The sequence below is a fragment of the Onychomys torridus genome, chromosome 2 (assembly GCF_903995425.1).
Source record: "Onychomys torridus chromosome 2, mOncTor1.1, whole genome shotgun sequence".
Taxonomy (NCBI): domain Eukaryota; kingdom Metazoa; phylum Chordata; class Mammalia; order Rodentia; family Cricetidae; genus Onychomys; species Onychomys torridus.
Genome location: NC_050444.1, coordinates 116049785 through 116062483, shown reverse-complemented (window position 1 = coordinate 116062483; position 12699 = coordinate 116049785). Strand labels below are relative to the sequence as shown.

Sequence of the window (12699 nt, the reverse complement as noted above, 5' to 3'; positions counted from 1 at the left end):
CAGGGGAACCGTCTGTTTTTCTGTCTGGATGTTCCCAGTCTGGATTTTCCTTTTTGATTGTTACAACTCTAGTTTTGCCAAGTACATACTACATGGAGAGAGAGAGAGAGAGAGAGAGAGAGAGAGAGAGAGGGGGATCGCAGTAGTACCTGAGGATGTGGAGGCTAAGGGAGGGAGAAAACACCGACATTAGAATCTAAACCAAAAGCAGTGAGAAAATTGGCGTGACTGTGGCAAGAGGCAGCATGGGCTCGATGGAGCTCCTGGAAGATGCACAGACCCCAAATTGCTCCAGCATGCGCTTAAGCCCACAAACCCAAACCCAGAGAGAGTCCTGGGGAACAACTGAGCCATCCATTTAGCATAACTTATTTTAAGTCCTGGCTTGGAGCCAGGCCAGTACCTCTGAACTCACGATGTGTACTCACAGAGCAGTACAACTGCTCGGCATCCGGGATAACAAAGCAACTGTTAATGGAGTAATTAAGAGCCTTGGGGGTGATTTATACCTTTTGTTACCGTTCCATTCGAAGTTACCAAAGACAACAATTATTAGTAACACAGGTGATCCTTAACCCACGCAGGGGAGGCTGGGAAATCTGCTGCAGCTCCCACTTGCCCAGTCTGGAGCATACAGAACCACAGGGATCTACCATCAAGAGCTGGGGGACACTGTGTTCACCCCGCTGGCTCAGTCTGGGAACTGAGGAGTTCTTCAGCCTGTTTGGTGAAGATGAAACACTGACAAAGACCTGGGGGACGAGAAGATGGCCGCTGATTTTCCTGAGAAGCCCTCGACTGTACTGGTTACATTTGAGAACGATGCTTTCCACCGTATTAGGAAGGCATTCAGGAGAGCAGCTTTCTGTAAGTTGTCATCAAAAAGCGATTGACAACCCAAGACCCTAGACACATCCTAAAGGGTCAGTGCTGCCAAGGAAGGAAAGAGGAGGTTATGGGGAGCTCTGCTGCTGTGTGAGGAAGAAGGGCTCAGAGCATGTGCATCAGGCCACCCCTCTCTGATGCCCCATCCAGGCCCACTTCTACCCATACTCCTGGCTCTGGGCCACCTATAAAACTGCTTTCCCTGGTTGAGACAGCAACTCCTTGCTGACTGGCCACCACAGTGATCCTACTGGGTTCTCCTCCAAGTGGGTAGATACTGTCCCAGGAGCACCAGTTTTATTTCTGAGAGGTGTAATTTTCGTACCAAACAACCCATACATTTAGTGGCTTTTTTAGTATGTTCACAAAGTTGTATGAGCATCATCCAACCATCATCACCTAGTTCCAGAATGTTTTCATCACCCACAGATAGACACCCTATCCCTGGGGATTTGGCTTGGCTAGATATTTCATATAAACGGAAGCATGTATTATACAGCCTCATTCACTTACCATGATGTTGCAAGGCTAATTCCTTGTAGCATGCATTAATCCTTTATATAGCAAAGTAACATTCCATTGAATTGAAGCATCACATTTCATTCTTCATACACATGTTTTTGTGTGAACATATGGTTTTTAGTCTGTTGGGTACTTACCTAGAATTGCTGAGTCACACAACATCACTATGGGAAAATTTCAAAAAATCATCAGGCTGTTTTATACAGCATCTCTTGTTACGGTTTTCATTTGCACTTTCCTATTGGTAACTATTGGCACTGATCATATTTTTCATGCTTAGGGCCCTGGACATCTGAGACAGTCTGTCAAGCACTGAGCTGCAGCCCCAGCCTGCCCATGCTTTAATAGGGTTGCTGTCTTCTGTTGGCCACATTTAGGAATTCTTTATCTATTCTGGATACTGGATCTTATCAGATACATAATTCACAACACTTTTCTCCCCTTCTGAGTTGTCTGTTTACTTAACAATGTCCTCGGACACCCAAAGATCGTTGGATTTGCCAAACTCAAATGATTTGCTTATTTCCTCTGCTGCTGTTAGTGTTGTGTCCAGCAGCTGTTGCCTCCGAACTGGCACTTGGATCTTCTTCTGAGAGCTAGTCATTTTTACTCTTCCTCTTTGATGTTGTCTTTGTTTTGATTAATTCTTCATATAAAATAGGAAGAGGTCAGCGTCATTCTTTTGAGTTGGGATATCCACTTTCCTCAGCGTTATTTACTGGGGTTGTTATTTCTCCGTTGACTTACCTGGACACTCTGGTCAAATGTCCCTGGACCATGAGTGTATGGGGTCACTTCTGGTCTCTCCACTGTACTGCATGGATACAAGTGTCCACCCTCTGTCATCTCTCACTTCCCTCTCTCGTGCCTTCTGTGTCATAGTAACAGCACTGAGTTTGGAGTGACCGGTCTCTACTTGGCCATCAATCTCTGAATGGCCTTGATCAGATTCCCTTTTCCTCAATGACAAAAATTGGGAAATATAGGACAACATAAAGGAGATGACATTTTCCCCAGCGTTTAAGAACTTTATTTTCCTACCACCATTTATCCTCTGCTGGGGGGTCTGCAGAGGAGCTCAGGCTTACTCAGTGGTGACACCAACCCACTCGGTGCTCTGAACCATGAGAGCTGCTGACCAGTTCTCAGTGGCTGGCTGGGCACTCCAGTCTTCAGGAGGGAACCGCTGGATGGGCACAGAGGGCACCTGCACACCCTCAGACCAGTCTGCCACCTCTGGCTGAGCAGCAGTGAACTCAGGAGCTGGTGTGGTCCATTCGCCCTGGAATTCCTCTGTGGTCACAGCCTTCTCAGCAGCAGCTTGCTCCTCCTTCTCAATCTCCTTGGGGGTCTCTGTCGGTCAGGCATAACCTCCCATGGGCATTCATGGCAGATAGTGCCACACAGGCAGAGTACTTCCTGGGCCAGTATCCACCACATCAGACACGCTGAGTGAGCTCCCTTGAGACTGAGTGAGATGGCAATGTCCACGTAGCACAGGGGAGAATCTGTGTCACACAGAACAGTGGTGGCAGGTTGACATAAGACATCTCTGTGAGGAGTTGGTGGTTACCCCTGGGATCAGTCACCACTAGAAGCTGACTCCCTGAAGGCTGCTTGGATCTGGTTAGTGAAGATCCCAGGCATGAAGTGGGCTTCAATTGGAGTAGCTCCAGTGGCGGCAGCAAACTTCAGCATAGCTCACTGCCCAGTGTTCCCGGAGGAGGTGACGCTGACACCAGCAGAGTTGTCAATGGCAGTGACAGCCCGATCTGCAAGCAACAGCTTCTCCCAGGTCCTCTTCAGATCCTGATGTAGGTACCATCTCTTTTCCTTTTGTAGATGTACTGCTCCATCTGAAAGTCAAGGTTGGTGCCACCTAATCAGGTTCCTTTCACAAGGAATTTGAGGACACCCTCCTCCTTCATCTGCAGGACATCAAGGGTTCCAGACATTGTGCAAGTCTCCCTTTAAGTTACTGTGGGAATCAAGAACACTGTATGGACCCATCCCTGGGCAATGCAGAAAGCAAGACGTAACTTGGAAATGTACCTCAACCTCACCACTTTGAACTAACCATACCCACCCAATAGATAATTATCATTTCCTGAGTCAAAGGGTACAAGCAATTCAAACCTTTGATAAATATTGCCAAACTTTACCTTCAGAAGATTGTGCCACCTTGTGGAGCACTGACAGTCTGGAGAACACGGAAAGAAATAGCCATTGGGAGATACTCGGAGCCCCGTTTTAGAGTTGGCTAGCGTGGCACTGCATCCAGGGCACACATTTCAGTGGAGATGGTGTTCCAGGGTGATGGATACAGCCACTTCAACACATTTGTAGACCCTGTATGGTCTCTATCCTGAAGGTCCCGCCCATAACACACCACACACTTCATAATGCACTCACATCCAATCATATGTAATTTTACCCTATAGAATTGATAAGAATCATTTACTTTTCCTCATTTTTAAAATATATATAAATACGGATACAACACTTGACTCTCTACACTGGCCTAACTGGCATATTACATTCTGTAAATATTTACTAGCTTCAGAGTGCACTGATTTTTACTTTCCGATGCTCCTCTCATTTGAAGAATTGTTGCCTCTCATGAAATCTTAAGAACGAGCACAGAGGGATCAATTATGTACTTTGCCCAGTTCCAGGTGGTAATATTTGATGAACGGTGTTCTGTGATCACAGCAGGACATGGTGTGGCACTGCCAGCTCATGCCATTGTGTTCAGATTCCTCCTCTTTCTCAGGCAGTGTGTGTGTGTGTGTGTGTGTGTGTGTGTGTGTGTGTGTTGCCTATTCAGTTTTATCACCTCTATGGCTTGGAACACAGTCAAGACACTGAACGGTTCTGTCACAGACCCCCTCATGTATTCTTTTCCAATGTTCTTTTACTGTCTCAAGGAGAGCAGTTTTTAAGGTCTCAATTTTTTTTTCTTTGTGTAGCTATGATTTCTAAGCAGCGATTCAAAGTGTCTGAAGGATAAAAACGCTCTGTTGTCAAGGTAAGCTCATGACCATTTGCATACAGGGTAGATGTGCTGTCAGTAGATTCTAAGAGCATTTATTTCATAAGCTTATAAACGCTGTAGAACAGTCATAGAGGACTCTAGCCTGGGAACTGAACATCCTGTTTTTTTTGTTTTGTTTTTGTTTTTTGTTTTTCTTTTTTAACTCCTGTTCTGGTGTTTCTTTCTTCTTTTTAAAGAGTTCTTTTTTTTTTTTTTTTTCTGTGCACATGTGCTCCACCTGAGTAGTACATCATGAGTATACAATACCCGCAGAGGCCAGAAGGAGGCGTCGGATCCCCTGAGACTGGAGTTACAGACAGTTGTGACCCTCCATGTGGGTGCTCAGAACCAAACCAAAGTGGGTCCTCAGGGAGAGCAGTCAGTGCTCTTAGCCGCTGAGTCATCTCTCGAGCCTCAAGACCATTATTTCTTAGCCATGTATGTGGCCTTGTACCCGTTACCTCTGCTGCCTGAAGTTGTTTCCCCACTCCAAGCTCAACATGTTTAGCAATATTTCTGCTGGATCTGTATGGGGTGGAAAAGGTGTAACAGAGTTGAAGGAGCTTCTCATAAAAATCCATGGGCAGCACTCGGGAGGCAGAGCCAGGCAGATCTCTGTGAGTTCAAGGCCAGCCTGGGTTACCAAGTGAGTTCTAGGAAAGGAGCAAAGCTACACAGGGAAACCCTGTCTCAGGGGGAAAAAAATCCATGAGCAGGAAAAGAGGACTTCCTGGGGATTCTCCTGGGAGAATCCTTCCTGGGGGAGTGTGGAGCTCCAAAGGCCACCCCTGAGTGCAGGAGCAGAGCTGGACAGGCCCCAAGCAGAGCATTTAGCTCTTGCCTCGATGCTATTAAATTTCTGAGAGCAGGGTGCATCACTTGTGCCCTGGGAGAGCAGTTTGAGGTGAGGAAGGGGCCCCTGCTGAGGTCGGCTACAGCAGGAACCGTTCTGAAGGGACCCCTCAATAAAACTGACAAGGGATGGGACCATCGGCCTGGCTCATTTTGCAGCCATGTCAGCAGCCAGCAGTGGCAGAGTATTAGGATTGCCACCAGGTTCTGAGTGAAACGCTGAAGTCTATTGCAACCTGATTAACAGCTACTCCAGGGGCTGAAATAAGCCACCTGGCTGACTGGTGGAGAAAAATCCCTTCCCGCATCAGCCTGGCACTCTATATCATGTGTGGTTTCGGACAAGCTGAAAAATGAGTTAACAACTCCAAACCTGTTGTGAAACTCCTGAGGAAGCAGTTACGCAGGAGCCCTTCCAGGGAGAATTGGCATTTTGTAGACAATTGGCATCCAAACTGATGATTATATTTCATCTAATGAGCATTTATTAGAAGACCTGGGTTGGAGACCTGTCTCTGCCACAATGGGCAGTACCAATAAGATAAGCCCTCTTCTGTGGGGAGCCTCAGTTTCTTCAGTTGGGAAAGTGAAAGGACAGTGTTTGATGACCCCCAAAGGATCCTTCAAACCCCCAAGAGAGCAGCACCTATATCTGGTTGGTGCTAGGTACATCCCAGAGAATATCTCCAGCCACTGAGGTTTCCTGTCTGTTAGAAAAAAAAATTGGTCTGTGCAGCGTGTATTTTGCTGACTGAGCCATTTTCCCAGCCCTTACATGCATTTTATTGTTAATTTCTAGGTAGAAAAATAGTACCTAATTTAACCTTCTTTATACTGCAAGTGGCAGGCAGCCTGACTTGACTTGACTTACACAGTAAGGACGGTTTATTCCCTCATATAATTGGAATGTCCAGACATGGGGGCCAATGAGGTTCCCCAGAGACAGATTTCTTCCTTTCTTTGCCTCCGGGATGGGTTCTCCCATGAAGGCAGGCTTAGCCCATGACCGTGTGTCAGCTGCCCGCACCTCCTCAGGTCAGTGTTCTGTGGCTCCGGTGACAGCACCTGTCTTTTCTTTTCCCAGTATCCCAAGCAAGAATCCAGACATCTGTTCTTGCTGTGGAATAATCCTCTTCTACACTGTAAAGATTTGTCACTTGAATTGGTTTAATAAAACGCTGACTGGCCAGTAGCTGGGCAGGAAGTACAGGTGGGGTGATCAAACTAAGGATGCCACAGGTAAGTGAGTCAAAGGACAACTTGTGGAAGTTGGTTCTTTCCTTCTACCATATGGATCCCTGGGGTCATCAGACTTGGCAGCAAGAACCTTTTTCCACGGAGCCATCTCACCCCAACAAGAAAATGTAGTTTCTCAAGAAAACAAAGAACCTCCAAGGAAGTGAGGGGAGCTGGGCTGGCGAAGGGAGAAGCTGAAACCCAAAAGAGCCCCCAGCTCATCCATAGAAGCTCTGTAGCTGGATGGGCCCTGCAGCTACTTACCTGAAAGAAGAACCCAGGCCCTTTGTCCCCAGCATCTATGAGGAGGCAAGACATTGGTCAGGGTGGCTGTGGTTGTTGGTAGTTCCTTGTAGAATGTCTGCCTCCCCACTGGAACCCAGGCAGAGAGCCCCTCTGCAGCCAGGCATTTTAGAGGGAATATTCCTGGGAAGACAGGAATCCTCGCCTTCCACTTCATATTGTAGTCCTTCCTATGACACAAGAAAGATCATTTTCCCAAACATCATTTCAAGCACTTCTTCTTCTCCAAAGCTTAAAATGTGATTTCTTATAAAAAGAGTCATGGCAGAAGAGGTGCTGGACATCAAGAAGACCTGAGTGTAAATCCTAGCTCGGTTGTTTTCCAGCCGTGTGGCCTTGAACATACCTGGCACCTCTGGAAACATCGTTTTTCATCTTCTAGAGCAGGATCCCTGGACTTGGCACTCCTGCACTTGGGCGGGATACTTCTTGCTTTGGAGGCAGCACTGTCTATACTGCAGGAGGCTTAACCTTGATTGTGAACTTGGCAGGATTTGGAATAAACAAGAATACAAACCTCTGGGCATGTCTGTGAGGGAGTTTCTACGTAAGGTTAACAAGTTGAGGTGTGACAACCCAGCTCGAATGTGGGTGAACCTGAGCCTCAGCATTCACGTCTCTCTGCTTTCTGACTGCAGATGAGGTACGACCAGTGGCCTTAAGCTGCTGCTGCCATGATTTCCCCACCACCAGTGGACTGTGTCCTCAGACACTGAGCCCCAATAAACCCTTCCTTCTGCTGCTTTTATAAGGAGTTTTGTCACAGCCATGAGAAAGATAACTGACGTAAGGCCTTTCCTCACCAGATCCAGGGCCCTGTGTGTACCACCTCCACTCCCAGCTGTGACAATAAAGATACTTCCAGACATCGGCAAATGTTTCCTGGGAGACCATGACAACCCCAGATGAGAACCACGGGCCTAAGCACTTTCTTCTTCATGGAATGGTTGTTAGAGTTAACCAAGATAAAGCATTCAAACTCCCAACCATGACACAGACAATTGTGTCTCCAGTACCATCCCTTGTCCCCACTGCTGCCCCACTGTCAGCTGGCCACAGTCTGGGGAGCCCCAGAAGACTGGGTACTTGTTCACTGAGTACTTGCACTACTGAGTACTTGTTCACCCCTTGTTTTGTACTGTTGTGTGGAAATATCTGGACAGTAGAAGGCATTAGAAAGCCTGTGGAGTTGAAGTCAGAGCTGGCAGTGCCTTCCAGGGCCATTTCTACCTGGCATCCTGGTAAGAAGCCTGGGACACAGTTGGTGCTCAGGGTTGGCTCTCTGTTTCCCTTTCCTCCCAATTGTGCTGTCCTCTTTGAAGGACTGGAATATACTTTCTGCTTTTGTACAGGTATCTAATGCCTAGAACAGGAGCTCGATAAATGTTGTCTCATACGGCCATTAAGCAACTCACATTAGGTCCCACACCAGGTCTGTGACCTGCTTTCTTCAGGAAAGAAAGCCATGAGTTATGGAGCCGCCCAGCCACATTCTGGATGTCCACCCCTGCAGTCTTCGGAATCTTGGAATCTTCTGGAAGGCAGAAGTCTGCCAGCCAGGTTGGTGAGGTTGGCTCCTTACAGTGGTGGGAAGGGGACTCCATGCCTTTGGGACTGGCATCTTCAACAGTCCTTGGTTTATACCATATTGCCCAGTCTCTACCTTCATTATCACATGGCAGACTTCCTGAAATAGTAACGGTGACCAAATTTTCTCTCTTTCTCTCTTTTCAAAATCAGAGTGTTAGTCCTGATGTGACTTCATCTTAACAAATTACATCTGTAGTGACGCTATTTCCAAATAAGATCACAGTCTGAGGACTGAAGGTTAGGACTTCACTGTATGGATTTAGAGGAGATCTGACTCAACCCACAGCAGTCCGCTGAGTTCTAGGGCATATTAAATGTCAAATGCTATAGATAAACTCTCAAAGTCATCTATTCCTTTACAGATATGGAAGACCAGGTTGATTACTACTGCCATAACTCTTCAAACCTGTAACGGGCCGCTTCTTCTATACCAGGCAGTGGGCTGGGCAGCAGAGACTTCAGGATGAATGAGATATAGTCCCTGACCCAAAGGATGCCCATTCTAAACAGAAATGCGGGCATAAAGAATGGCAGTCCCAAGGGTCTTTGCAGCTCTATCTGTTTTCCTCATTCAACACGACAAAGTGTACATCTAAGGGCCTCTGGGGTCAGAATAAATATCCTGGATGCCACCAAAGAATGAAGAAAGTTCATTGTCCAGAGAAAGTCTTCCTTTTTTCCTGTCTTCTCTATATCTTTGGAGGAAAAAATTTAAAAGTGTCATGGTCAAACACGACTCTGATTTCTTGTGCAAAGTTTAAGGTGACCTTTACCCTTCCTAATATATCATTTTGATGAAGCCAAAATTTTCTGAGATTCTTGAGACTAGCAGAAAAATAACTTCCGAAACTGGTCCCAAATTGGTAACTGAAGATAAGTTGGAGGGCAGTTCTTTTCTCAAGTGTTACCGTATATCTTTCTTCATTGCGTGTTGATAGTGTATTAAAATTGAAATAAAAATAAAATATTATCCGTGCCATTAAACCTGACCAATTCTCACTTCACTAGTCTCCAAACCCCTATTCTTGCTAAAAGATGGACCCTCTTAACCCACTCTTGGCAAAGACATACAGCAGAAGGGAGTCCTGAGAGGCGGGACCTTCATCTTTTGGAAAAAAAATCTCCTGTCATCTTTCAATACTTATGGAGCACACACACGGTGTAAAGCACTGCATCACAGGACGTCCTTTGCTGCCAGAAAGACACTGGTGACAGCCGAGATGGTAAATGGACTGGGGCTTCATGAGGGCAGAGTTTTGGGGGGAGCACCTCCATGACAGATCCAGTAATAGGTGCCACTCACACCTTGGTAGATCACCCCTGGGATGCATGGCCCCCAGCCTAACTGTGAACATGCAGTCTAGCATCCCTGAAAACCAGAGATTTTCACTGGAGAGAGTTCAAAGGTGAGAGCTCAAAGGTGAGAATTCAAAGGTGAGATGTAATTCTGAGTCAGAGAGAGGAACAGGGACCCAGGAGCCAGGATGGGTGCGTGAGCAGAAGGCTACTCCCAGGTTGTATAGTATGGGCCAAGGAGAGAGGATGACAATAATCCCACTCATGGTCTGCTTTCCAAACAGGCTGATGTGGGCACCTTCTGCTACTGCTCTGAGAAAAAGGGATGTCATTCTGAAGTTCACACTACACTCTTCACGGGCTGATAGTACCCTACACTAGAGAAGTATGTCTCAGTTACTGTTGCTATAACAAAACATTCAAGACTAAGTAATTTGTAAGCAATATAAATGTATATCACCCTGTTCTGGAAGCCAGGAGGTCTAAGATCTAGGCACTGGAAGATTTGGTGTCTGGGAAGAGATGTTCTCTGCTCCCAAGATGGCATCTTCTTGTATCCTTATGCGGCAGAAGGGATCCAATGCATGCAAACTATCTGCAGCATCTTTTATAAAGTCATGAGTTCCATTCATGCTAGCAGAGTCCTCTGACCAAATCACTCCCTCCAGTCTCCCCCAGTGCGATCACCTTGGTGATTATGATCAGCATAAGTGTTTGGGGGTATATGCACTCAAGAGTAAGCTATGAGCCAGAGCTCCAGTCTTACTTCTCCCACATCTCTGCCACTCACACCACTTCTTTCCCAGCCTGTAATTTCTCCAAGCTCAGTTTCCCTTCTGTGGAATGTGGGATAAGTCCATCCTGTCTGCTTCATAGGGTTGATCAGAGGTTCCCGGTTGAGAATTGGAGGAGCAGAAACTTCTGCAACCTCTTCTTGTCTCTCGAGTGCACAAGTATCACTGTGCTCTGCCTTGTGCTTTTCCTAATGGAGCCCTTCTTTTGCCTCCTGCCTGAACCCCAGCTCCACCCTGGACTGAGAGGTGACAGCACTCAAGATGCTCATCATGCAGAATGCAACCACACAGTACTTACCCAGGCAATGCAGGTCCAGTATCCCCACACAAAAAAATCTTTCAGGCCAGCTGTTATCCTTTGGAAAGTAGTCATACCCCTCTCTGGTAAATTTAAGATTTTTTTTTTTAAAAAGCTACTTGGTTCTGTAGTTTATGGTGTATCTAGATAAGTAGTTAGAACCCGCTTTTAATCAGAGTGGGCAAGTCACAAGTTCTTGTTCACAATTTCAATATCATAGCACATACTTCATAGACTTTCTGTAAGGATTAAGTAACAGGATGCATTTGTAATATTTTGCAAATCTTGTGACAATGTGGCAGCTAATTTGGAATTTGGAATTACTTAGGAGAAAAGTACTGATGTTTAAAGAGAGTGTTCCTGAGAGGACAAATGTGTTTCTTCCTAATTTTAATGAAAAAATTAATTGGGTTTGAGGGCATATGCTCTATGCCAATCACCACGAATCTGATTCAATATATCAAATTTGCTGTCTACCCAAACTTCATGCCTCATTCTACAAGGGCTGGAAATGGATTCTGTCCCCATTGAGAATGTCTTTTCAGATCCTCTGCTCTCTCCACTTCAGTCACAACTTGAAGTCTCCTTTGCTAAATGCCCTTCCGCTCATCCCAGTCCTAAGACCCGCTGTCCCCGTTCTGCTCGACTCCTCTGGAGAAGGAGCATTAGAAAGTGAATTTCAGGAGTGGCAGGCGAGGGTTTTGCCAATTTGACACAAGCCAAAGTCATTTGGAAGAGGAATCTCAATTGAAAAAAAAACTACCTCCATCAGATTAGCTTGTGTGAAAATCTATGGAACATTTTATTGATTAATAATTGATATGGGAGGGTCCAGCCCACCATGGGGCTGGCTCTGAGCAGGTGGTCTCAAGTTGTAGAAGAAAGGCTGAGAAAAGCATGGGGAGCAAGGCGGGTCTGTTTCGGCTCCTGCCTGCAGCTTCCTGCCTTGATCTCTGGCCTTGACTAGCTTTGATGACAGATTGTTATGAGGAACTTTTAGCTGAAATAAACACTTTCCTCCCTAAGTTGCTTCTGGTTATGGTGTTTATCACAGCCGTAGAGACCCTAACTAAAATAGGTAGGAAAGATAGGAGTACCTTAGTGGATTTCCAAAAGGTACAAGCTGATTCAAAGGTAAAAATTCAGGATGGAAGCAACACACACACACACACACACACACACACACACACACACACACACACACACACACACACGGGGGCAGGGGGCAGGGGGGCAGGGAGGCTTGCTAATCAAGCTTTCACCTTGCATAGCATATATTGACTTTAAAAGGAACACACAAGATCACATTTAGGCTGCAAATAAGAGCCACTGTCCCAATATTAGGAGATGATTGTTTTTTTGTTTTTTTTTTTTTTTTTGCTTTTCTTCACCTAAAACATCAGAAGAAATATGTATATATTTAAGTAAAGTGATGTAACCAATGAGAGTTTTTGAATTATACCACTGGAGTTAGGAGATATTGCTAAAAATTTCATCCAATTACCCAAGACATTTAGGGAATGAACATGTGTCCTGAATTTTTTATAGCTAACTAGCTTGAGACAAAAATGTGTTTGTAAAGTTCTGCTGCTGCTGCTGCTGCTGCTGCTGCTGCTGGGGGGTGGGGTGGGGATGATGATGATGATGATGATGTGTGTGTTGTGTTTGTGTGTGTGTGTGTGTGTGTGTGTGTGTGAGAGAGAGAGAGAGAGAGAGAGAGAGAGAGAGAGAGAGAGAGAGAGAGAGAGATGGGATGGCTCTCTTTTTTTCCTTTTCTCACACCTCCTCCTTTCTGTCTCCTCTACTCTCCCGTAAGTTGTCACATCAGGTGGATTCAGACACAGGCTGCCTAATTGGTGGCTACAGGTGAGACATGAGCAGATGTGACC

At 45.9% G+C, this 12699-nt stretch overlaps 1 pseudogene; it reads right to left on the bottom strand.

Annotated features, from left to right (window-relative positions):
* Nucleotides 1-2491: 2491 nt before the first annotated feature.
* Nucleotides 2492-3362, bottom strand: LOC118578691 (annotated as a pseudogene).
* Between the last annotated feature and the right edge of the window lie 9337 nt (nt 3363-12699).